Raw genomic sequence first — 27,411 nt, 5'->3', positions numbered from 1 at the left:
TCCTGGGTTGTCTCACATTATAGATATAACGTGAGACAACCCATAATCTGACATAGCAGATTATTTCTTTTCCTAGAAAAGTGTGCAACAAAGTATGTTATCCTCTAACCTTTCTTACAGCCATGAAGTGGTTCTATTTTCTTTTGCCCAGAGCATCATTTTATTCTCAATAAAAATGTAAATGTGCAACAAAAGCAAATATTTGTGCAACAGATGGAAGATTGGCCATCTTGTAATACAAAAACAAAAATGGTGATAATCAAAGTTTACCCATAGCAGAAAAAAACATATTCATTTCTAAAGAAAATGTGCCTATTTGAGGCATTTTGACTTACTTGGCACCACAATTTCATTGTTGAGGCAGTGTGTGTGTTGCAGGCAGTCATCTGCATAAAATATTAGTGACACCATTGTGCCTGTTTGTGTATCTTTATGATTATATTTATATCCAATTATTTAGAGGGATGTGTTGCTATTTAAATACCTACATATTCCTGCAGGGCAGGGATTAGAACAGATTGCTATACAGTGATTCCCTGAAGAGCACAAATCAAGCAGTCAGAATAAACTATTGTACTTCCATTAAATTCTACTTTTAAAATGTCTGATTACATATTGTGTGCCAAGAAAGACGTGCATAGCATTTCTCAGCTTCTGTGAGAGTGAAAGAGTTTACCCAAAGCAAAGCTTGATTGAATCCTTACAAAAAAGAGAAAAGGTGATTGTTGGACTCTCTCATCAGCTCAGTAAGGGATGATAACCAAGTTACAATGTGGAAAGCAAGTGATTTGGTGGCAACAAGAAAGAGAAAGATATAGTTATTTGTCTTGTTTAAAAGATAGGGTCAAGGTTGACGGCAAATTTTATATATAATCATTTTATAAAGATCCATTTTCGTGGGCATTTTACCAAATAGTGAAAAGCTATCACCACTTCTGTGTAGATTCATGCCATTTGCCAAATCCCAGGGGGTAAAATACAGCTTGTGAGGACTTAGAATAAAATAGCATGAAACAATACAAATATATAGATACTGAAACTATCCCCTATTTCTTTTTGTAATGTTGGCACATGGGTGCTTATCTGAATCAGGACAGCAATGAAATTTCCATAGTTGGAAACATCAGTATGGTCCTGAAGATAAGCATTTATGTACCAATGTTAAAAATTCATCTCTCGCTACCTGCTTCCTGAATTAATTTTTCCACCTTCAGTTTAGGGATTTGAAAATAAAATAGTAGCACCCAATTCCAGTCTACATCAAGGACTATATTCCTTTACTTCCCACTCAAGAGTGGGAGAATCCTGGGCATATAGCATTTAGGCCAGCCATCTACATTCCACCATCACAATTTGCTATGGTTTAAATCTGTAGTTTTTCATTCCTAATATCTGAACTCCACTAAGAGATGGGTATTCAAAAGCCCTAAACATGGTAAGGGAATGTACACACATAGGCACATGCTCACACATACCCCCATCTCCATCTCTCTCCCATTGAACAGTGACAGGAAAGATTTGACTAGGCCAGGGGCTGGCAACTGTGGCCCTTTTATAACCTGTGGACTTCAACTCCCAGAATTCCTGAGCCAGCTTGGCTGTCTCAGGAATTTGAGGAGTTGAAGTCCACAGGTTGTAAAAGGGCCACAGTTGCCCACCCCTGGACTATGCAGTAGCTATGGGAACAATACTCTGTGTAATCAGGGATGTTTGCACTTGTTTGGTACCCTGTAACTATTACACAGTTGAATTCAATTGCAATAACTTTTCAGACCTACCCATGTAAATAATCATCATGTAGGTCAGAAGGAATAGAACATGATGCCTTAAACAATAGACAAGACACTCTCTCTCTCTCTCTCAGTACAAATTTCCTATTATTTCATAATGTCTTAAACTGGCGTTTTATCCTAATTAATATATAAAATTGCTTCATTCAATGAATGAGATGAGGTCAAAAACATTTTCTGTACATAATCATTCAAGTTATGGTCATCTATATACAGCTGTGTTTACTTAGCCTTCAACAATCCATCAGTTAACAGATATATTGGATTTTAACTGCTAATGAAATCTTCCTTCTTGAGATTGGGATCTTAGGCTAGTCACTTATTTTTAAGCAAAGAAAATGACTGGTAACTTAAATCAAGTCTAGAAAAAGTTATGGCCTATATCCTCATAATAAACATTAATATTTCATATCAATATTGTTGATATTTAATATTAATTTGATGTTATATTTAATATTAATACAATTAATGTTAGTTAATATATTATTAACATAATCTCAAAGCAGATAGACTATCACATAAATTCTGGGCCTCACAGAATTCTGTAATTTATTAAGATGTGAAGATTTTAAAACTAAACTTTTAAAAACTATTTGCAGGAAACATTTTCTTCAAATAAGATCATCAGAAAGTTATACCATAACACTATTTTACATATAGTTTTCTTTAAAATGTGTTCTGTGTAATCCTGAGAGGCATCTTTTTTAAAGAATTTACTTCATTCCCATTCTCCATAATGAAATCATTTTGATCCAGTTCCAGACCGATTTTTAGTTTCACAGAGATAGCAGTTTACTTGAAGCAAATATTAAAGCAAAGGTTTGCTATTTTCAATAAATGATAGTAAGAATTTTTCATGGATGTATTTGATCTTGCAATGGAAAAAGAGATTTGTTTTGGATTTCAAATAAAGAGTAAAGAGTATGGCTCTCCCTTCCTTAAGCCTCTTGCTGAATATGATGGTGCTAATCTGGACTATGTCACTAAGTGTGTGGATCTCTTCTCAGCTGAGTTGTTGAATTGCAAAAGTATAGTAAGGCAGAAAATCAAAGCTCAGATTATTATTATTATTATTTAATTTGATTTATATGCCGCCCTTCTCCGGAGATTCAGGGCGGCTTACAATGTGTTAAGCAATAGCCTTTATACTTTTGTATATTTATACAAAGTCAGCTTATTGCCCCCCACAAACTGAGTCCTCAATTTACCTACTTTAGAAAGGATGGAAGGCTGAGTCAACCTTGAGCCTGGGGAGATTCGAACTTGCAGTAATTGCAGGCAGCTGAATGTTAATAACAGGCTATTAGCCAGCTGCGCCACCAGGCCCCTTCAAGATTATTATTTTGAAGGTTATTATTATTTACATTAGGCAGTTCAACTAAAATTCATCAATGTGGCACACTAGTTTATAATTTCTAATTAATCTAGCTTTCTATAACATGGTCCATATTTGACTTTCAGAATATTTATTGCTCTGAGTAATTGTTTGTTTTAAACACCATTATCCATGGTGTTTATTTAACCAGGTAGAGCAGGAATGACCAATATTTTTATGGTCAGGGGCTATGCTGTCATTCCCCCCTTCTTCCAATTTCTGAGGGTCATATTGTAATGTGGTGGTATAACACATATCACTTTAGTGAGATCAGACCGGAATGCTTTTTGTTATAGTTTTAGAAGAAAGGGTGGTTTAAAGTGCAAAAAAGTGGTGTGTTAAGATGAATTGAAGCTTTGCTGATCTTGGAAAGATTGAAAGCAAACAAGAGCTGAACAAAGGAGTTCAATGGCAAGAAGAAACAAGGAAGAAAGGAGAATGTTCAAAGTTGTGTGGTCTCAAGCATTGTGTGCTGATGTTGTGGCCCGCCAGCAGCCAGCAGAGCTAGCAGCAGATTTGGACAGTGAGGAGGTTGGGGAGGAACGTGGGCCAGTCCTGGAGTCTGGGAAAGGCTTGGACGAGGGCTCTGAGTTGGAGGCAGAGAGGGGACCAAGGCCATATGGTACTTCTTTGCTGCCTCCGGAGTCTTCGGAGTCTGACATCAGTGACGCAGAAGAACAGCATGAGCCTGTTCCCAGTGTGTGCATGCACAGAGCTGCCAGAAGACAGGAACAATTAAGAAAACAGGGTCGATTTGGGAGTAAGGCTTGGAGATGATTGGCTCCTCCCATAAGACATAAAAGAGAAGTTAACGGGATGTGAGCTTTTGCAGGAAGCAATTAGTTTATCTGGTCAGTAAAAGCTTTGGAAAAGTTCTGTTTGACTCTGTGCTAAGTTTGGCCTTGCCCTGCGTGTGGCAATTAGTTCTCTGGTAGCATTCCAAGGGAGATAAAGTGGGTGTTCGTAAACACTCCCCTGAAAGACTGTTTGAGAAGCCTTTTGGACTGGGAATGACAATAATTCACAGCCATCTGAATAAAAGAAGTTTGCCAGAACTAAGATTGTGCTGTATGCTTTCTAAGGAAGCCTAGGTCAGAACAGCTGAATTGCGAAGAATGAAAAGATTGTCTCCTGAATAGCTGCTGATTACAAAGATATGTTCTAAGAGCTGCTAATTGCTTGTTGTGGGAGATAGAATGTTTTGTGCTCAGTAAGCAGAGACTGTCAGAAGAATATAAGTCAGCCAGATTTCAAGGCTAGAGCTTACTGAGCAAGAAAACAGAGAGAAGAAATAAAATGTCTACCATGGGAGTTTTGTGGGAGAATTCAAGAGGGATCCATAACAAGTTAAGTTTTCTACTTAAATGGACAATGTATACTTGAGCAACTTATACAAGGAGCCTGAGAAGGGCATATAAAGAAATACGGAAACTTGCCCCTGGTTGAAGTTCAAAGAAAAATTAAGATGAACAAAGAGCAGTCTGCAGTCGTGACCTTGTATAAATTGAGGTGTGCTTCTGTTTCTATCTGAAAACTATCCTGCATATCTTATTTAACTTTTAATGGTGCAAAGTAATTGCCTTGCTTGGAAAAACACCAACATAATGCCACAAATTTGATATTCATGATAATCTCCACTGCACTTTCCAGTAACTCCTAAAGAAAAATGAATAAATCACCTTATTAATTGAACTAATATATCATTCCTTCTAAGGACTGTTTTGTTCTTTTCAAATTTGAGTTGACCCATCATTTTAATTTACCATAATTATAAAGATCAAATAAGAATTGGCGTATAATTGAATCCCATGTTTCCCTAATATGATAGAGAATTTTGTCATTTCAAGCAAAGTGGAACCCCAACAGCTTCCAACTTCAGAGTATCAAATATGCCAATTAAAAGATCTCCTGCATAGGCAGGTTTAGAGGAGAAAAGTACAAAAGGGGTAATCTAGGCAGAGGGTCCTAGCGGTACCTTTCAAAAGATTGGTTCATCTTTTTTTCTCCTACTCCAATGGATTTTCAGTAGGAAAGACAGAAAGCAGGGTGAGAAAACACAGGACAATGATAAATTAGGATATTAGCCTCTGCTTTCCTGAAATTCTGTGGTTACGCAAGGTACTTGTCATCTAGAAATACCTTGTGGCAAATAAAATGAAAGAAGTATAAGACAGGGAAGACCCAAAACACATCTCATCTGCTGCAAAGTCTCAATAATGGAGTTTGAAGCTAAGCAAATCGCTTTCCTCGTTGAACTTCCTATCTCATGATCCAAATTAAACACACCAAAGATATTGTATGTTTATTCACCCACCAATATCAGTGGTATTTTTAATGTTGTTGTTGTTGTTGTGATTTTGCTAGGAAAATATATACAAGAATAGTGAGAAATCAAAGGACTATTGATAGAATAAAACTGAGTCTGAACCTATTGTGCAAATCCATTAGGGGTAAGATTGTTGTACATTCTCCTCTTGGCCTGGAAGCACCAAAGATATTTGACATTGTAAAGCAAATGCAAAACACACACACACACACACACACACACACACACACACTACATCCAGTTACTTGTGTTCAAGCTCCACCTTGTGGTGCCAGACTGGTTCTTAGCTCCTGCTGTTCAGAGACCTTTTTAACCAGCTTTCCTAATCTAATTGAATGCCTACAATGATATAAAATATATGACCAAAGAAAAGCATCTAAGCCTATATACCAATTCTGGACATGCAAACAAGATGAATATTCACACATCATCATATTAAAGTTGGTCTCCTGGAAAAGCTGTTTTTCCATCTAAAGCAATGATCTCCAACCTTTATGGCTTGGCAGCCCGGCGGGAGGGAGGGAAGAGGGGAACTGGCCTGTGCGTGCACCGGATCACCACTTGTACAAGTTGAGATGTGTGCGCACATGCCAGCCTGCCACTCACATGAGTAGAGATGCACGCATGTGTGCTGACCCACCGCTCGTGCAGCCCAATTCTGAACAGGCCATGGCCTGGTAGTGGAACCATAGCCCGGGGGTTGGGAACCCCTGATCTAAAGGATGGATGAAATGCACATGAAATTAACTGATTGAATCAATTCATCATTAAGTGATAATCTGTTTCATAAAATTTAACCCATAGTTAATAATATATTTCTACAAAAATAATATCACGCACCACAATATTTTTATGATTGGGTGCTTCTAAAGTAATCATTGGCCTTCTGATATTGCTCCTCTCTTTATTCTACTTCTAAAGAAATATTGTAGTTCTTTAAACATGCTGTATGGAAATTCAATGTAAAGAGTGATAAATCATTTCTGTGAAAGTCTCATGCACCCACCACCAGCTGCGCCTCACCCAATTTAAACCATTGAGGTTCAATATAGCAGTGATTTTCCCCCCACTAATATTATTCCCACCCACCCTTTTCCTTCTTCAGGATTATTAGAACAAGACTAAAAGAAAGAAAGCATATTTCCCTTCCTCTTAAATCAGGGGTGTCAAACTCAAGGTCCAGGGGCTGGATCCGGCCCATGGGATGCTTAGATCTGGCCCGCGGGGCTCCTCTGGAAATAATGAAGGACCGGCCCACGGTGCCTGTGCCAGTGAAAATGGAGCTCGGGCGGGTCATGTGCAGTCCCCCCAGGCTCCGTTTTCACTGGCAGAGGATTGTAGGAAGCTGTTGCAGCCAAAACAGAGCTCGGGAGCCCATTTTCGCTGGCAGAGCACTCAGGCCACCATAAGTGCCCCCCAACACAAATGATATCATGCTGGCCATGCCCATTCTGGCCACACCCACCCTGGCCCAACGTCAAACACAAATCTGATGCGGCCTCAATGAAATCGAGTTTGACACCCCTGTCTTAAATGAAGGGAAAACCAAAGACAATTTAAGCACAGCAGTGATATTTTGTACAGGCCTCAGTCATCCAAGATTACAACACTGGCACTGAAATGTCGCTTTAAAGTAGCATTTGCTTGATTAGAAAACACAACAGTGCAGATAAATGTAGGCTTACAGAAAAATTGTAGGATTCAAAGAATAAGTCATCCAAAATGGGCATTAAGCCTCAGGGGAAAGCATTGCCAAAATGAATTGGGCAAGCCCTTTTTAAGCATCTCCAGAACAAAAAAAATAAAAATGGACTAAAACACTATATTTACTGCTCTTGGAATACTTCATGAAATTGGTTTTTTGCCCCAAGTCCTTAAAAATTGTCACTTTGCAATCCAGAGACAGCATTGTCTTCTTTCCCAACAGCCAGTCCTGCTTCTGAGAAGAATTGAAGACCAAAAGCTTCTAGGACCAAAAGTTTTTTGGCAGTAGTGGAGGGCAAAAGGGACAAATTATGAAATTTGCATCACACCATTGTGACACAACCACATGACTTAAGTAGGCTGATCTCAGGCTGAGATTTGCATTGTGACATTGCAACTGCATTTGCCCTGCAGTTGTATCAGATCCCAATGGCTAGCAAGTTCTTTCCTGGCTAGTTAACCTTTTAAGTGACATGTATTACTATGTAGAGCAGGGCTGCCAAGCTCATAGCCCACAGGCCACATACTGGCCACGCCCACACCCAGTTTAGCGAAGGGGAAATACATCACGTCATGATGCCATGATGCCATGAGTTTGCCACCCCTGATGTAGAGACGGATTCTACAACAGATTTCAACATTTCATGGACTTGTAAAAAAAGCTTTAAAAGTTCTGGACTCAAATAAGTATATTAACTCAGAAAATGTTGAAAGTCAATATACAATTAAAACCAGAGACATTTCTGCTAGGGCTGATGGATAAAAAAAAATTGGAAAAATTACATGGCATTTTGTTCCTGTACTTGATAATGGTAGCAAGACTTTTGTATTCCCAAAGGTAGAAAGGCTAAATAATAGCTACAGTGGAAAAATTGTTGGGAAAACTGATGGAATTGCCTGCGGTGGTGAAACTGATAGATTTGATTAGACATTGATTAACTTTAAAGTTAATTGGAAATCTCTTCTGGATTTTTTGTATGAAATAGAAAAAAAAGTTATATGGATTTAGGGGCTAATAATGTTCATAGATTATAAAAGAAATGAATGTTACATTGTAATCACAGAGCAGGAGTTGAATGTAAGTTTTATTTATATCTGCTATAAAAGAAGTCAGAAGTAATTACTTTCGTATTTTTGTTCCTTTCAATATTTTTTATTGTGCTGCACTTCTGTGTGCTATTTCTTTCTTCACTCTTCCTCCTTTTTTATTTTCTTTCTTGATTGTTAGTTATCTTGTTAGTTTTTATCTTACCATTTTTAAGTTATTATTAAAAAAAATATGTCAGGAGAAAAAAATCCCAGAAGGAAATTGAGAGTTACTTTTTTATACTGCCAAGAAAACCACATGAATTATCCATGAAGTCATCTGGAGTCAGGTCTATTCAAAGGAACCCTTGACTGTATTATGTATTTTCAAAGAAAATTAAATAGTTCTATTTATTGCTCTGTTTATTCCTTTGATTATTGAAAATTCAGCACTGTGAAATCAATTCCCATCTTTTAATAATACATGAAAAAAAAATCTCACTTTTCATTTTCACATAACAAATCAAACAAGCCCAATATGTATAATTATTATTAAATTCATCTTTAGCATAAGTATGCTATTTTATGTACAGCATTTAAATGTGCTGAATAAGCTTGCTCATCTTAACTTGCTTGTCCTACCTCAGTCAATAGAAGTGTGGAAGTCAAGTCTAGAGAAGGGAGACTTAATATCAGTGATTAAGGTGCAATTCTATGCAAATTAATTTGAACATCAGCAAAAATGAATTACTGAGCAGTGATGCAGGGCAAGGGAAGAAAATGTTTAGAATTGCATTCTATGTCATAAGTACAGTTCCAAAAAAAGTGCCTTCTGTCCTACTATTCAGTCAGCTGGTTTAGACATGTTAGGCCAGCATCCCCCAAACTTTTGGGCACCAGGGACCGTTTCCGTGGAGAGAGGTTTTTCCACGGATCAGAAGGGGTGTGGTTTCATGTGCTGTCTGCATTTCACAGATTGTTTGCATGGCCCATTTCTGGCATGCCGTGGCCCGGTGCTGGTCCACAGACTGGGGGTTGGGACCCCTATGTTAGACTATAAAGAGAAAGAGAAAATATTCTGTCTATAAAAAATCCCACAGATAAAATCACTATCCTTTTTTGGCCTTTTTTCAATCACTGTGATATAGAAACTTGCATTTCTTCCATCATCTATTCCCATTTCGGTAAAGGAAGCAATAAACATAACTGGAAAGAGAAGAGCTAAAAGATTCCTTCTATTCCTATGTGCATGCTCAAGACCAGAGTCTTTCAAACTGAAACTAAAGGGTGGCAGTAGGAAAATCCTTCAAGTGATTGCAGTCTACTTCGTATCACTAAGGCTTTGCCTCTTGATCAGGAGCTCTGGGAAGTGACTCTGGATGGCTCACCAGTTAGATAACAATCCAATAAAACCAGTTGAATAATATAGAAATATAAACTTGAATTGCAAGTGGATAATATAAGCTTGAATTGCAAGTGGATAATATAAACTTGAATTGCAAGTGGATAATATAAGCTTGAATTGCAAGTGGATAATATAAGCTTGAATTGCAAGTGGATAATAGATCTCTCAAACTAACAAGGAACTTTTCAAAGTGGTTCAATCCATACACATATCTTAGGCTAAGAAATATATCCATTATCTAATGAATTTGGAAATCTCAGTAGTCTATTAGTCAGCTTGTTGAAAACTGTAAGTTGTTTAATGGTAGTTCAAACATAGATCTCTGATTAGTAGAATCTAAAGTGTATTATCATATGAGCCTTTGAAGAACACTCTTCAAAGGAAAAATGCAACTCAGCCTGCATTGAGAACACCACTAGCAGCTTCAAAATCAGAAAACAGAGTAATGCTGAAATGTTTACAAGGTATAGACATCTTGGGCATGACAGTCCTTGACTTTACATCCTGGTCAAGTTTGACAAGCACCAGTTAAGTTCAGTTTGTTGCATTTTGCAAAGAACTCTAGCCCAGGGCTGTCAAACTCCCAGCCCATGGGCCGAATGCGTCACGCGCTGGCCACTCCTCTGTCCGGTTTAGCAAAGGGGGGGGAAGTCCTGATACTTCACATGATGCTGCCGTGATGATGTGAGTTTGACACCCCTGCTCTAACCTAATGAGCACCAGCTAAGAATGGTGGAAGTTACAGCCTCTAAACCAGGGGTCTCCAACCTTGGCAACTTTAAGACTAGTGGACTTCAACTCCCAGAGTTCCTCAGCCAGCTCTGGGAGTTGAGGTCCACAAGTCTTAAAGTTGTCAAGATTGGAGACCCCTGCTCTAAACTACTGTTCTCTGTGATTAATTTAGGATTAGGATTGCTTATGCAACTGGTTATCATTCTGCTTTGAATAGAAAGACCTCCCTTAGGGTACCCTGGTATACAGCTGCACTTTTATTATTTCCAAGCCCTAACCCTAAGACAGAAATAAATATATAGTCACTGGAAGTTGACAAATCATTATCAATTGGTTTTTAATAATTTGAGCTAAAATATACAGTATGTCTCTCCATTGTATTAGATATGCTGTGCATTTTAGGCTATGTTTATATTTATAGACCTATTATTAATTTTTATTACCCAATCCTTCTCTGGGTTAGGCAAACACGTTTAGAGAGAAATGGTGCAATATATTTTTTCCATTCCTCCTGCCTTCTAATGTAAACTTTCTTTCTGCAACATAAATTGCACATAGGAATATATCTTTTTAAAAAAAAAAAAGTCTTATTTTACATGTATTTTACAAAGAAATATATTAAACTTTAGCTTTATTGTAATCTTTGTTCAACACATTTATGCTAGTCAGATATATACAGTATGGTACAGATGAGGAATAAATTCATCTGTTTTCTTTCAGCGGGAAAATAGCAGGAACATGACACTGTTCTTTTGATCTTTGTGGACAGTCTGTTCAGAAGTTATAGTCCTCCAATCTCGGACTCCAGGCAAATGTCTCAATGTTTCAATGTTAAGAGAAGATAAACAATTTGGGGGGTGGGTGGGTAGGGGGGAATGAATAGTTATATTAGGATTATTCCTTCTCTACTTCAGCACTAGCAACCTTTGAAAAATAAATCCCTGAAATTAAAAATAACATTGTATCAGTTAAAAGTCAGATGTCCTAAGCATTAGATTTTAATATCTGATGTTCATAATTTATATTCATCAGTGAAAGTAAGATTTTTTTTCAAGTAGCTGTGTTCTTACTTTTTTCTCTGTAGATTGATAATGCCTGGCATACTGCCATATTTTGGAGAGATACTTTTAGAAGGCCTGTTGTATTGCTCTGGTATTTTCTAATCATCAAAGTGGAAGAGATTAACAGTATATAGCCTTTACAGTATATATGATAATGATGATCCACTTCTTTATTCCAAGGCCATTCAGCCAGATATGGCAATCGTAAAATGGGAAGAAGAGGTCCTTGAAGGTAGCTCTGAAAGACTCTATTATAATCCTATTTTCCCAAGTAGGAATCAGAAGATATCAACTTTCCAAATGAATAAATTCCTTTGCTAGAGGGAAGCTGGTGTGATCTGAAATATAACCAAAATCATCTGAGTTAAAATATTTGCTCAGATTTTTTTTATGATGCAGGGGTTTGATGGTTTTATAGCATGGTACTGCCAGGCTAGAAACTAGGAAACTGTGAGTTCTAGTACTGCCTTAACCATGAAAGTCAGCTGGTTGACTTTGAGACAATCACTTTCTATCAGCCCTATCAACTCACCTGACAGGTTGTTGTTGTGAGGAAAATAGGAGAAGGGAGCATTAGGTATGTTCACCATTTTGAGTTATTCTTAAATATAATAAAGGTGACAGAAAAAGAAATTTTAAAAAAATAATATGTCCATATGTTATAGAATTTATAATGGTATAAATAGAATAGTTAAATGAGTACTATAAGAAGGTTGTTGAGGTCTCCTCTCCATAGAATATGAGAATGTTAAACATCCACAATGCTACCAAAATATGAATTTCACTACTATGGCCTATGGTCTATGGCTGTGATGGCGAACCTATGGCATGCGTGCCAGAAGTGGCACGCAGAGCCCTCTCTGCTAGCATGCGCGCCATTGCCCCAGGTCAGATCTGTGATGGAGGGGGCCTCAATGGACCGTAACCTTCTCTCTTTTACAATCTACTAGAACAAATGAGCCTCACAAGCAGTTTACACTAAACTGTTTTTATTTACCTAAAATAAAACAAGGTCTATTCAAAAAGAATGGTCGTTGCTTACCTGAACGACCCTTTTGTCCTCGCTGTGAAGACACTCCTTAACATGGGTACTGCTCACTCCTATTTGCATGGCTGGGTGTCAATCAAACCCTCTGGAGCTGGATACGCCCTGCTTCCTGCTTCCTTCCTCAGTCTTTTCACGAAGACACGTTGGCCAAAGGCATCAGGACGAACACGCAGAAGAATCCTCAGATTACAGGACAGGAACAGAACAGCTACAGAGGGAGAACAAGAAGAGACCTCCACCAAGGCCAGACCCGTTGGCAAAAAAGGGAGGGACGGAGTGTCTTCACAGCGAGGACAAAAGGGTCGTTCAGGTAAGCAACGACCATTTTCCTCCTCGCTGTTCAGACACTCCTTAACATGGGACATACCCAAGTTCAAGAAGAGGGGGAGGGAGTTAAGCTGAAGGCTGGCCTTGGGGAGAAATTACAGACTGCAAAACTCTCCTGCCAAAGGCAGCATCAGCAGAGGCAAACCTATCTAACCGATAGTGACTTACAAAGGAAGAAAGGGAAGACCAGGTGGCCGCCCGGCAAATATCATCTACCGATGCCTGGGTAGCCCAAGCCGCGGAGGTGGCGGCGCTACGGGTAGAATGGGGAAGGATCCCCCCCGGGACAGGAGCCTCCCGTAACTCATATGCCCTGGCAATACAGGCTTTAAGCCACCTGCCTACTGTAGGCGAGGATACCTTCTGACCCAAGGAAGAGGGAAGAAAAGACACCAATAACGCCTCAGTCCTGCGGAAAGGGGCAGTCCTCTTAAGATATCGTCTTAATGCCCTCCGGACATCTAAGGTATGCCAGCGCCTTTCAGAAGGATGGCGAGGATCCGGACAGAAGTTTGGCAAAATAATTTCTTGGGCCCTATGAAAACGTGTGTTCACTTTAGGAATAAAGGCTGGGTCAAGTCGCAGGACCACCCGGTCAGGATAGAAGATACAGAGATCACTCCTCATAGACAAGGCCGCAATTTCGGATACTCTGCGAGCCGAAGTAATTGCCAACAAAAATGCCATCTTTAAAGACAAATAGCGCAGGCTGATTGAAGAAAGAGGTTCAAACGGTGGAGCAGTCAATGCCTGTAACACTAATGTAAGGTCCCATGTAGGGTAGCGATGAATCGGCGGGGGCCGCAGATTGGTGACTCCCTGTAGAAAGGAACGGATCCTGGGATCCTGCGCCAAGGGAACACGATTATCTCCAGACAGGACAGTGGCCAGAGCCGCCACCTGACGACGAAGGGTAGCAGCGGCTAGTCCTTTAGAAAACCCCCCATGTAAAAAACGTAGAATGTCCGGAACAGTTGCCGTCGTAGGGTCAACGTGATTTGAACTACACCAGTTCGCAAATGCAGTCCAGGAAGCGTCATAAATGCGAACTGTCGAGGGCCGCCTAGCGGCCTGAATGATGGAAATGACATCTTCCGATAAATGGTCCTTGAACAGCTTTATGCGCTCAAATGCCACACGGCTAATCGGAGCCATTCTGGTTCCGGGTGGCGTATGGCCCCTTGAGTCAGGACGACCTTGTCGGGTGGAAGCCTCCACGGTGGTTCGATTGACAGGTTCCTGAGGTCGGCGAACCACTCTCGACGAGGCCAATATGGCGCCACTAGCAGTAGATTCGCCCGTTCCTGAATTACTTTTCGGATCACCTTGGAGATGATAGGTAGTGGAGGAAAGGCATAAAGGAGCCCCCGGGGCCATGGACTCCGAAGAGCATCCAAGCCCTCCGCCGCTGGCGACGGGTAACGGGAAAAGAACCTCGGCAATTGGGTGTTGAGGGCTGTCGCAAACAGGTCTACCACCGGCAGGCCGAACCTCGTCGCCAGGTCCTGGAACAGTCCGGGGTCCAGACGCCACTCGGCGTGATCTATCTGATCCCTGCTTAGCCAATCTGCTTCCCGATTCACAGCCCCGGAGATATGTTCGGCCCTGATTGATAGGAGATGAAGCTCCGCCCACGACAGAAGTCTCTCCGCCTCCTGCATCAGAGTCCAAGAGCGGGTCCCCCCTTGCTTGTTGATGTGGGCCTTGGTGGCCACATTGTCTGTCAGGATCAACAGGTCTTGGCGATACACAAGATGTTTGAAGTGTAGCAGAGCGAACCTGACCGCTCTGAGCTCTAGCCAATTTATATTGTGCAGTTTTTCTGTTGACGACCAGACTCCTTGGGCTAGCTGGGAGTTGAGATGTGCCCCCCATCCTCGCAGACTCGCGTCCGTGGTTAGAACTAGCCTTGTTGGTTCTAGGAAGGGGGAGCCCCTGTTGAGAGCCGGAGACAACCACCATCGTAGGGAAAGCCGAACCGGAGCCGGAACAGTCACTTTGAAGAGAGATTCCGCCCGACCCTGTTTTTGGAAGGGTAGCAGGAACCATTGAAGGCGACGCAGATGGAAACGTGCCCAAGGTACAATGTCTATGCACGATATTAGTTTTCCCAGAAGCTGGGAAAGTGTCAGAAGAGGTACGGTACGGTTCAGTAATATGTGAGATACCAGGTGTTGAATGCTGGCTCTTCTGTCGGGAGACAGGAGGACAACGCACCGACTCGAATCTATCGTTGCTCCGAGATGCAGAATACGAGTCGTGGGGGAGAGATGACTTTTGTTGAAGTTCAAAGTGAACCCGTGGTCTTGAAGGGTCTGAACTACTAACTCCCGGTCTCGAATTGCCAGTGCGGTTGATGATGACAGGATCAAAATGTCGTCGAGGTAGCATGCCAGACGAACAGGCACCTCCCTGAACGACGCCGCAACTGCTGCCAACAACTTTGTAAAAGTCCTCGGGGCGGACGAAAGGCCAAACGGCATTGCCCGATACTGAAAATGGTGATTTCCAAACGCAAACCTGAGGTACTTCCTGTGCGACTGGTGGATGGGGACGTGCAAGTACGCCTCCTTTAGATCTACAGATTGCATCAGATCTCCCCGCCGGATGCAACCGAGCAAAGACTTGAGGGAATGCATTTTGAACCGACGGTATAAGATGTGTTGATTGAGACGTCGTAGATTCAAAATGCCTCTCCATTCGCCCGAGCTCTTCGGTACCAGGAACAGCGTTGAGTAGAAGCCGGTTTGGAGCTGATTCACAGGAACCTGTTCTATAGCTTGTATCTGTAAAAGATGTTGAATCTCGAGAGATAGCAAAAGTCGTTTTTCCGGTTGGGGCGGCCAAGGACAATGAATGTAAGAGTCCCGAGGAATGGACGTGAATTCCAAGCTTAAACCGTTGGTGACAGTTTGGACAATCCAGGCATCTGAGGTGGTAAGCGGCCACAGGTGGGAAAAGGCCTGGAGTTTCCCACCGATTGGAACCCGGGACGGTGAGTCACTTGCCCCTTCTGGCGTAGCGTGCAGAAGAAGAAGACCTGAAAGGACGTCTGGTGTTGGCTTGTCGGCGCCCACGGTCTCGAAAGGACGCCCGATCGGAAGCTGGCTGGTACTGGAACTGAGATGGTCTGTAATAAGAGGCGCTCCCAGCGCCTTGCTCCTGACGAAAGGGCTGCCGGTTATAAGGCACGTAGCGCCTATCCTGGCGTCGAAAAGAGGTGGGCAGAACCTTCTTTTTATCCCGGTTCTCGACCAGAACGGGATCCAGGGAGGAACCAAACAAGGCCGGTCCTTTGTATGGAGCCGCAGTCAGACGCCACTTGGACTTGGCGTCAGCTCTCCAGTTACGGAGCCACAGAAGACGTCGTGAGGAGACCGTTGAGGCTAGAGCACGAGACGCAAATTTTACGGCGTCCAGGGACGCGTCAGCTGAATATTCAGCCGCTGCTATCAGTTTAGCCAGATCTTGCTGCAAACGCGCGTCCTCGGGTGGAAGTCTTTCCCTTAGTTGACGCAACCACACCAGCGATGCCCGGTTGAAAAAGGAAGAAGAAGTGGAGGCACGGATGGCCCATGCTGTTGCCTGGTGCGTCTTACGAAAAGCCATCTCAGCCCGCTTATCTTCAAACTTGAGGCCATCCCCTGCTTCACCTACCAGAACGGAGGAAGACGTGAGACTAGCCACCGGTTCATCAATCGTAGGTAACTGCAGAAGATCATCCAGCACAGGAGCCGAAGCGTAGAGCTTTCGATCGAACGAATTTGGGCCAGAAAGCGAAGCGGGGTGGTCCCATGGCTTTTGAATGACCTGGCAGAAAAGGTCAGGACACGGCACAAAGTCATCATCAGGTTGAGGCAGATTAAACAAATTGCTGTTTGGGCCAGGAGGGACAGAGGCAGAGGCCAGATTTGTGTTGTTGTCCATATTAGTGGCAGCTTTCGCTTTGCGTAGCAGAGAACGAAATAAATACGGCTTAAACAACCCAGGAAAGGCTGGCTTGTCCTGGACCTCCTCCTCATCATCAGACATCTCAAAGTCCTCCAGGACATCATCCTCCCGGGCAGGATCAGGCCTGAGGCCATAAGAAACAGACTGCTGCTGTCCACGAGGAGGCTGCATATGACATGAATTGGCAGGAACACAGACTGGAGTTGGAAAGGCACCAGTAGTCTGCTGTAACCCCACTTGGAAAATATGGGACATCGCCTGAGTGAAAAATGATTGAAAATCCACAGGCTGAACAAAGGCAGGGCCCGCTTCAGGGCGGAGACCAGCTGCAGTGGGGGTGAACGTGGCTTCAGGAGCAGGCCGAGAAGCCTGAGACAATTGGCTAGCAACACTAGAGGACCTTGACCTAGCCCTGACACCAGATTGGTTAGTCTGAGATGAAGGTAGCCCCTGAGAGGTGGAAGGACCATCCACACACAAGTCACTAGAGATGAGACCTTCATCAAGGGAGAGTCCTGGGTTACCAGACTCTTCCTGGCCTACATTTTCAGCCACTGGCTCCAACTGTTGTTTTGCTTTGGCAAATTGTTTTTCTAGGGCATTGTGCCTACGCTGGGCATCTTTATCAGACTTAGAAGACCTGGTGGATCTAGCAGGCCTAGAAGATTTAGCCTTCTTCCCCTTGACCTGTTTAGGGGAGGGTGCTGGAGAAGGAGAAGGACTCATGTCCAGGTCAGAGGAAAGGGCAACTGCCTCCATATCATCCATAATACCAACCCGTTCAAAAATCCAATATTTATTAATAATCAAAAGACAATGAATGAATTTCAATAATTAAACTTATGATAATTAATATTTAAATTTTCTTTCTTTTTCTTTTTCCTTTTTTTTTTTTTTTTTTTTTTTTTATGAAAAAGCCACAATTAATAGGCAGGGAAAAAATCTTCCTCCAAAAGGAATTAGACCAGAGTAATTAATCAGGGATGTTTACAGTTTTTTTTTTTTTTTTTTTTTTTAAATTATTTAATAAGGCAAAGCAAGTACTTCCCTGAACAGCTCCAGGCACTTCCTCTCCAGACGGGTGGTAGATGCAGGTATAGTCTGGACAGCGTCCACACCTGCCAACAAACCAACGACCCTGGAAACCAAAGCCCAGGTCGTGGTGGCAATAAAGCAGCTGGAATCAGCGGGCGTCCGACAGCTCACAAAATGGCGTCCCGCGATGGCATCCACAAACGAGTCGCAAGCCAGGCGAAACAAAGCGCCTACGGCTGGACCGAAGCTGCTCTCAATTCGGCTCAAAACAGAATAAAACAGAAAGGGGAGTTTGCCAGCCGGCAGGGACTCCAGCCGAGAGGAGCTATTAGCGCCGAAAAACTCCGCAGTCCCTCGACAATATAGATAGCGGCAAATGGCGGGAAAAAGGAGATCGAATAAACCGCCAGTAAAGCCAAGCCGCTAACGGCGGCCGGAGCCCCGAACCGCCGTTACGAACCTGCAAGCCTCTCCAATTAAAGGCAGGCAAAGTTTAGGATTCCAAAACAAAAATAAAGTAAAGAAAAAATAACACAAACTTAAGGATAAATAATTAATAAAGTACAGAGAATAGACACCCTAATGCTCTTGCAAATGGCTGAGTGAAAAGACTGAGGAAGGAAGCAGGAAGCAGGGCGTATCCAGCTCCAGAGGGTTTGATTGACACCCAGCCATGCAAATAGGAGTGAGCAGTACCCATGTTAAGGAGTGTCTGAACAGCGAGGAGGAAAATATTAGATGTCATTCTCTTTCTTAAGTGTCCTGTCAGCTCTCTGGTGCAATTGCTCTATGTGATTGACGTTCGGGCTTTTCTTCCTCAGAAGGAGGAGGCTTTAGTGACTTCAGCTCTGCCTCTGATCCGGAAGAGAATGTCTGCTGGCAAGCGTCTCCTTTTATACTGTCACAGTGGCAGTTAGGGGTGGGCATAGAAAAGCCCGGGAGATTCAAAGCCAGGAGCTGCTCTCTGATTGGCTTATTTAATTGTCTAAGCCAAAGGCCATTAATAGGCACAGCAACTGTGAGGGAATTTTTCTCTCACAAGATCTCTGTGGCATTTCTTTTGTGAGCTTCTGTTTCCCTGCAAATGACGAAACAGAAGCTCACAAAAAAAAGATCTTATCTCTTGCCGCACTGCCGGTGTTGGGATACCCCGCCTCCCGCCAGCCAGCTGGTCTTTGGGTCTCTGCTGCACATGTGCTCATGTCCGTGCATGTCCGCACATGTCCACGCATGCACATGCTTGCACGCATGCACACCTTTTAGTTTGGGCATGTGTGCACGCAGTTTGGCATTCGATGTCTAATAAAAGGTTCGCCATCACTAGTCTATGATATGGACAAAATTATCTTGTTACAATTCAGCATTATAGCTATTTAAATCATTGCGGATGACTTGCTGTTAGTCTCAGAATTTTCATATATGTTTTCGACACAGATTTTTATTGGGATATTCTATTTTTTTTAAAAAAAATACTAAAAATAGCAACTCTTGAAATGAAGCTGCAACAAATTACCACTAATCAGAGCTGGGCCAACATTTCTTGTCACCCATTTTATTGATAGACCATAGAAGAGAGTTTTCTTGGATATTATATTAATGTTAGCACCAGATGCTTCCATTTGTCCTAATAAATATATATAGGACTATTGATTGTGCCATCCATGTGCTGGAATGAAAATTGATGTAAAATAAAGATGGCTGCTATAGGCATAATTGATAAAAGACAAATGTACCCCTTTTAGCTACTAGAGAAAAATGTCATTAATCTCTTCAACAGTTCTCCCTTATTGGCTGTTAGAAAATGGAATAAGGACAATAACTGCCAAGACACGTGCAGTTCATAAAGCTCTCTCCATCCACAGTAGTGAAGAGAAAACTTTAGGCTTCTGTAACACAGACAACGATCATGGTCATATTTGTGGTGTTTACAATTTACAGTCCGTCATGTCCCAGTCACCTCCAGTTCAGACTACTGCAATGAATTCCACACGAGGCTGGTCTTGTTCCTGGAAGCTTCAACTGGTGCAGTGGATGCAGTGGCATGTATGTACAATAAGCAGATCTTCTTTTAGTTCTAGACCAGAGTCCAACCTCATCAACTTTAAGACTTGTGGACTTCAACTCCCAGAATTCTCCAACAGCCATGGAAGCTGAAGTCCACAAGTCTTAAAGTTGCCACGGTTGGACACCCCTAGTCTAAACTGTTCTGCAAACCAGGGGTGGGTTCTAAATTTTTTTACTACCAGTTCTGTGGGCGTGGCTTATTTTGTGGGCGTGGCTTGATGGTCATGTGACAATTATTTAGGATTTAGCAGAGGTACTGGTCTACCAAGCTGTACCGATCTACCCATTTATTTTTGAAGGCACTGGTCTACCCATTTACTTTTGCAGGCACTGATCTACTCATGTATTTTTGCAGGCACTAATCTATTCATGTATTTTTGCAGGCACCGGTCTACTCATTTGTTTTCTTTTAACACTGATCAGCTATAGGGCGGCCCTTTGAAACCCCCCAGTTTTTTTTCCCTCTAGCCATCAGCTGGGTGGGGCCAAATAAAAGGTAAGATTAACACGGGGGGGATGGAGGGGTGGGGGGGGAGAACCAGTTTGGTGATGTCATATCATCACCACTACTGGCTTGGCGGAACTGGGCGGAAATAGGAGGAACCCACCACTGCTGCAAACCTACTGTTGATTAATACATAGTTTGATGTCTTTTGCAAAATCAAAATATTGGGTTGAGTAAATTGTGGTTTAATTAATCATGGGTGAAAATGACTTGTGAACTCAACTTGCCTCAAAAATTGAGGCTTTTCTACAAGTACTTTGAGCAATAAGAAATATATGACACGATACATGCTTTATGTCACTATAGTGTGGTTTATATTTAGGAATTTCAGAAATTCTCGTAATATATTTAGAAAACCCAGTCATAGCAATCCTTGATGACTGAAGCATATGGCTTTTAAAAAGATTTACTCGATCTCTTTGGCTAGGAATGCATCCAGAGTAATTGCTGTACAAATCATATAATAAATGTGGACACTAATCTGAATTGGTTGCGTGAGCTTTTATTTATTTCTTTATTTACATATATTTTCAAAGACTGTTTTCTGTTTAATGAGCACTTATAGCAATATTCAAAATCCTGTGTCATATGAATCAAAGATAAGTCAATTACATGAGAGGTATATAATAAAATTTCCTTATTAAAAAAAAGAAAGAAGAAATATTTTCCTTTTTCTTCCAACCTGCCTTCCATTGAGGACCTGTATACTGCACAAGTCAAAAAGAGGGTTGTGAAAATATTTACAGACCCCTCACATCCTAGACATAAACTGTTTCAACTCCTACCCTCAAGATGCTATAGAGCACTGTACTCCAAAACAACTAGACACAAGAACAGTTTTTTTCCGAATGCCCTCACTCTGCTAAACAAATAATTCCCTCAACACTGTCAAACTAGTTACTAAGTCTGCATTACTATTAATCTTCTCATTGTTTCTATCACCCATCTCGTCCCATTTATGACTGTATGACTGTAACCTTGAAGAAGAGCCTGGTGGCACAGCAGACTAAAGCACTGTTATTAACATCAAGCTGCCTGCAATTACTGTAAGTTCAAATCTCACCAGGCTCAAGGTTGACTCAGCCTTCCATCCTTTCTAAGGTAGGTAAAATGAGGACCCAGATTGTGGGGGCAATAAGCTGACTTTGTATAAATATACAAAAGTATGGAGGCTATTGCTTAATGCATTGTAAGCCGCCCTGAGTCTCCGGAGAAGGGCAGCATATAAATTAATTTAAAAAAAAAACCTTGCTGGTATCCTTACGATTTATATTGACTGTTTCCTAGTATGATCTGATTGCTTATTTGTTCCCTATGACTATCATTAAGTGTTGTACTTTATGATTCTTGACGAATGTATCTTTTCTTTTATGTTCACTGAGAGCATATGCACCAAGACAAATTCTTTGTGTGTCCAATCACACTTGGCCAATAAAGAATTCTATTCTATTCTATTCTATTCTATTCTATTCTATTCTATTCTATTCTATTCTATTCTATTCTATTCTATTCTATTCTAAGATTTACCTATCTCTTACAATCATCTTTTCTCATTTTTGTCAGCTTTGGGTCTTTGAAATAGCAGAAACATCTCGGTGGAGTAGGTTGTATATGTCTCAAGACAACTGAGACACTGATCCTACTGAATTAGTTGATCGATCAATTATAACAATCAATAGGTCTTGTTTTCATACCTTGTACTCTGCATTGATGTCAGCCTATAAAGTAGACCAAATAGGGAACACAACCAGATGAGTTAATTCTAGCTAATGTAAAGCTACATTAGCAGAATCTTGCAAGTCTCAAAGTATATCACTCCTCCTGTCTGCTTTATAACCGAAGAAACTAAGGAGGGTCTTTTCTCAGTCTCTTGCCCTGCTAACATTCCTACTAGGGGCAGAGGTGCCTTTTATCTGACCATTCCCTTGATTGCATTTGCTCTGTCTTCCAAGGTCATTCCCACATGCCAGTACAACTGGTCCAGTGGTGGTATTCAGCCAGTTCTATCCGGTTCGGGCAAACCAGTAGTGGCAGCTGCAAGAGTCTCCGCCCACCCACCCAGACGTAATCACGTCCCATTTATCAATGTTTTTGATGCTCTGTGCATGCGCGGAAGGCCTTGCATGTGCTCACATTTGTGCGCGCTCTCACATTTGCGAACCGGTAGCAAAGGTAAGTGAATACCAACCCTGAATTGGTCCATGCCTTGTCACAATAATGCCAATCTATGTTACTTTCAAGGAATGTGGTGGCTCAGTGGCTAAGATGCTGAGCTTGTCAATCAGAAGTTCAACAGTTCAGCAGTTCGAATCCCTAGCGCTGCATAATGGGGTGAGCTCCTGTTACTTGTCCCAGCTTCTGCCAACCTAGCAGTTCGAGAGCACGTAAAAAATGCAAGTAGAAAAATAGGGATCACTTTGGTGGAAAGGTAACAGAGTTCCGTGTGCCTTCGCCATTTAGTCATGCTGGCCACATGACCATGGAGACAACTTCAGACAGTGCTGGCTCTTCAGCTTTGAAACGGAGATGAGCACTAGAGCCGGAAGCAACTAGCATGCATGTGCGGGGAAACCTTTACCTTTACCTTTATGTTACTTTCATAAGACAAAATTTCCTTCATTTTTCTGTTTATCTGTGTGTGTGTGTGTGTATCAGTGGTGGGTTCCTCCCGGTTCGGCCCGGTTCTCCTGAGCCGGTAGTGGTGATGATATGATGCCACCGAACCGGTTCTGCCCCACCCCGCCCCATCCCGCGCCCTCCCACCCACCCTGCACCCCCCCACCTCCCGCGTTATTCTTACCTTTTATTTGGCCCCACCCCCAATCTATTGCTGCCTCCTGAGTCCCAGCTGATGGCTAGAGGAGAAAAAACTGTCTAAACTCTTTCCGCAGGGCTTCAAAGGGCCTCCCTACAGCTGATCAGTGTTAAAAGAAAACAAATGAGTAGACCGGGGCCTGAAAAAATACATGAGTAGATCAGTGCCTGCAAAAGTAAATGGGTAGACGAGTGCCTGCAAAAATACATGAGTAGATCAGTGCCTGTTAAAATAAATGGATAGACCAATGCCTGCAAAAATACATGAATAAATCAGTGCCTGTTAAAATAAATGGGTAGATCGGTACAGCTCTGCAAGCAGTTAAAAGCCTGGTAGACCAATACCTCTGCTAAATCCTAACTAATTGTCACATGACCATCAAGCCACGCCCACAAAATAAGCCATGCCCACAGAACCGGTAGTAAAAAAAATTAGAACCCACCCCTGGTGTGTATGGATGAGGGAGATATATCATGGTGTTTCCCCTTAAAATAGCATGACTAAATGGCGAAGGCACACGGAACTCTGTTACCTTTCCACCAAAGTGATCCCTATTTTTCTACTTGCATTTTTTACGTGCTCTCGAACTGCTAGGTTGGCAGAAGCTGGGACAACATTGACCTCTCCAGTGGTGAAAACCTGTATCTAAACTATTCCATTGTCTAACATAAAATAGCAGAATTGAATTGATTGTCTTGCTTGCAAATAGAATGTATAAAGGGGGGAAAAGTGGATTGAAGCCTCATGTTGCTTGAAATTGCTTTGGTCCCACTAAGACAAAAAAATTAGCTAGCTGGTTTATGGGTCTATATTTCATGCTGTTCCTGGAGATTCACTGCCCCAGATGTACTACAGATCCTTGATAATTGCTTTTGGTTTTTTGTAATATTTTGTGTATTATATACCTTGAATTCCAAACTCACTGTGCATCCTAGATGAGAAATCATCTACTATTTTTTTTTCCTTTCCTTCCTGAATGGTGATTAGGGAAACCCAGAAAGAAAAAACAGCTTGAATTGATCTCCAGAGGAGGTTGATTCCACAGAAAGATACATAGCGGACATTGTAAAATAAAATGTTATAAATATATGTATTTATTTATATACTGTAATATAAAGGTTAAACAAATGTAATAACTTTCACATTAATCAACTCTGCATTCTGCATTATTCTTCATGCACAGGAGGATGTTACAGTTTCTGCCCTTCACATTGTTATCCTGCAATACAACATCTCCCTCTTAATGATTCTCAAACAAATCATGCCTGTACATAGAAACAAGTCCATACTTAAGCAACCTTACCCTAGAGAAAACACTACTGATTTCATGACAAAATAGTGTCTACTAATAGCTGAAACAATCTGTTTTGACCTTTTAGGAAATATCTCTCAATATGAAGCAATTAAAATCAATTTTTCCTCTTTGTAGTCTGTATTGGGAATCCAAGTGTTCTGATTAATGGTATTTATTAGAATGATACAGTATTTATTAGAAGGAAGATTAAAGTTATGGTTTTAGAATTCCAGCAAGTACTCTATTTTCAAATCAGGTTTATTTTTTACATGTACAGGTAGTCCTCAACGCAGGGGTGAAATCCAGCAGGTTCGGACAGGTTCTGGAGAACCGGTAGTGGAAATTTTGAGTAGTTCGGAGAACTGGCCAGTACCACCTCTGGCTGGCCCCAGAGTGGCGTGGGAATGGAGATTTTGCAATATCTTTCCCCCAGGAGTGGGGAGGGAATGAGAATTTTGCAGTATCTTTCCCCTGGAGTGTTGTGGGAATGGAGATTTTGCAGTATCCTTCCCCTGCCATGCCCACCAAGCCACGCCATGCCCACCAAGCCATGCCCACAGAATCGGTAGTAAAAAAATTTGGATTTCACCATTGTCTCAACGTAGGACCACAGTTGACCCCCAAATTTTTGTTGCTAAGTGAGAAATTTGTTAAGTCAGTTTGCCCCATTTTAAGACCTTTCTTGCCACCATTGTTAAGTGAACCACTGCAATTGTTGAATTAGTCAAACTGTTGTCAAGTGGCTTTGCTTGTCAGAAGGTTGCAAAAGGGGATCATGTGATCTCGGGACGTTGCTAGTGTCATAAATATGAGCCAATTGCCCAGCATTCAAATTTTGGTCATGTGACCACGGGGATGCTACAATGGCTGTAAGTGTGAAAACTGGTCATGAGGCACTTTTTTCAGGGTCTTGTCACTTTGAATGGTCACTAAATGAACACTTGTAAGTAGAAAAAAAAAACCTGTACAGGCAGTTAAGATGGCAAACACTTCTTTAGTATCTCCTTTTCATGACAGTGACTAAATAGGCCTCTCTTTTGTGAAGCAGGGGCAATTGTCCAGGGTTCATTGTTTTTCTAATTACTAGTCCTTTTATTAATGAGAATTAACTCTCACAGATTCATTCCTCCTTGAAATCTCATATAAGAGTGCTGATGGGGATAGTCACTCCTCTTAAACATGGCTTGTCCCCTAGTCATCAGCCACTAATTCTCTGGGCCTCTAGGCAGATGCCTCTGTCAGATTTCTGTTCAGTGTCAAAAGGAATGAGTTCTGTCATCAGCACAGATAATGTCGTATGTAAGCATAACAGCATAAAGCAGCCTCAAAAACGTGGAACAATGTACTCCTTAAAGCCAACTGTTACATCATCACCTGCCCAGGTTGGTCTTGACAGGATAGAGTGGATTCCAAAGAGACAGCTGTAGAATATTGTTAAAGTTTAATCATGCATTTTTAAAATGAGAACTCAGGGGAGGGTTACCTTTATCCAGGCTATTTTAATGATATTGACATTAAGCTGCTTTAAGCCTAGTGCCAACCCTTGCCCCGTAATAAGATAACCCAATTCTGCTATCAACACTGCATCTGATGAAATGACTTGAAGAGCAGAAGCAAAGAGTGTACTTAGGAGCCCTTAGTAGAATCTCCAATTAACATTTCATAGGAAGAAGACTAATTAAAGGATTCATCTAAACTCTTGCCAAATTAAGAGCAAATTGAAATTCTGAGAACATTGGAAGAGCTAAAACTATCTCTGTCATCTGTTCATTTAAACATAGTCTCCTTAAAATGTATTCATTCCAGGTCTCTAGTTATGGAAGTAGAGCCACAGAGACAAGAGACAAGAGATATAAACACTCATATGCCTTTTCCTAATCCAGGCATGTCCAATTTATGGCCTACAAGCCACATGTGGCCTGGGACAGCTAGTAATGCGGCGCCACAATAACTTCTCTTTAAAAATGAAGAGAAGTTTGTTATTTAGATACAATAACCAGGGGCGAGTTTCAAAACCCATTGCTACCGGTTTGCTCGTGGGCACGGGCGCACTCACGTGGGTGCAACACTTCTGTGTATGTGCAGAAGCATCCGGATGGGTGGGCAGAGCTTCCCGCCACTGCTACCAGTTTGCCCGATCTGAGGCGAACTGGTAGCAACCCACCACTGAAAATAACTCTTTGTACATTTTATATGCAGCCCAAGAAAATTGCTCGTCCCTCAACGTGGCACAGGCAAGCCAAAAGGTTCGACAACCATGTTCTAATAATTTGATTGAGATAAAATAGGATGCTGTAAATATCATCCAGCCTCAATTTTACCTTTCTTTACTTAGCTCAGTAGAAGAACTGTGTGTATGGGCAGACAACATTTACCAAAGTCACTCATTTATAAAGATAAAGCAAACATGAATTCCCATTTGCAGCTGAACCCCACATCTGAAGTAGCACTGAAAAACCTACACCCTTGTAATTTTACTTATGATAATACCTGGTCCCCTGTCTGAAGAGAGAGCTCCAAATCCTTGGGATGGCCACACAATTTTGCCCATCCCATAGAAGAGTTTTCATTCTAACTCATTATGATATTTTGCTATCTTGATATTATGCTTAGAAGAAAGATTCAGCAACATCACTGCACTAGAAAAATTGCCCTGCTTGATGAAAATCTCACATGTGTTCATGAGACTATTTCTGCTTGTTAAAAGAAATTGACAACTTCTTCTATTCAGACATTGTAGCTCTGTCTTTGTTGTAGTGGTTTTTAATTCTTTGTCATCTAATGGACATCATTTGGCCTAAATTGGCTGTCAATAACTGTTTGAGTTTTTACACCCTCAAACTCAGATCATCAATGATAGTATTTAGCCATTTCAGCTTCCGTCGGCCTCACTTTCAATTGCCTTTGATTTTTCTAAGCACTTTGATTCTCTAGTGCCTCGTGCTTTTGTCTT

The 27,411-nt window shown here is 41.6% G+C and overlaps 1 long non-coding RNA gene across 3 annotated transcripts in view; it reads right to left on the bottom strand.

Annotated features, from left to right (window-relative positions):
• LOC117672362 (uncharacterized) overlaps positions 1-27,411 on the bottom strand; it is a 63,824-nt gene that overhangs the window by 11,178 nt on the left and 25,235 nt on the right. The window contains exon 1 of one of the 3 annotated variants that reach the window (XR_004593197.3): positions 7,322-7,443. The exons of 1 other annotated variant lie outside the window; for it this stretch is intronic. This is a non-coding gene — a long non-coding RNA (uncharacterized LOC117672362). Of the gene's footprint in view, positions 1-7,176; positions 7,286-7,321; positions 7,444-27,411 lie in introns of those variants that run through there. One more of the 3 variants, XR_004593196.3, reaches the window with a different exon arrangement.

This window comes from Pantherophis guttatus, chromosome 3 (assembly GCF_059756535.1).
Source record: "Pantherophis guttatus breed Tessera chromosome 3, ASM5975653v1, whole genome shotgun sequence".
Lineage (NCBI taxonomy): Eukaryota > Metazoa > Chordata > Lepidosauria > Squamata > Colubridae > Pantherophis > Pantherophis guttatus.
The sequence above is the reverse complement of the archived record's forward strand: the minus strand, read 5'-3'. Positions and strand labels throughout refer to the sequence as shown.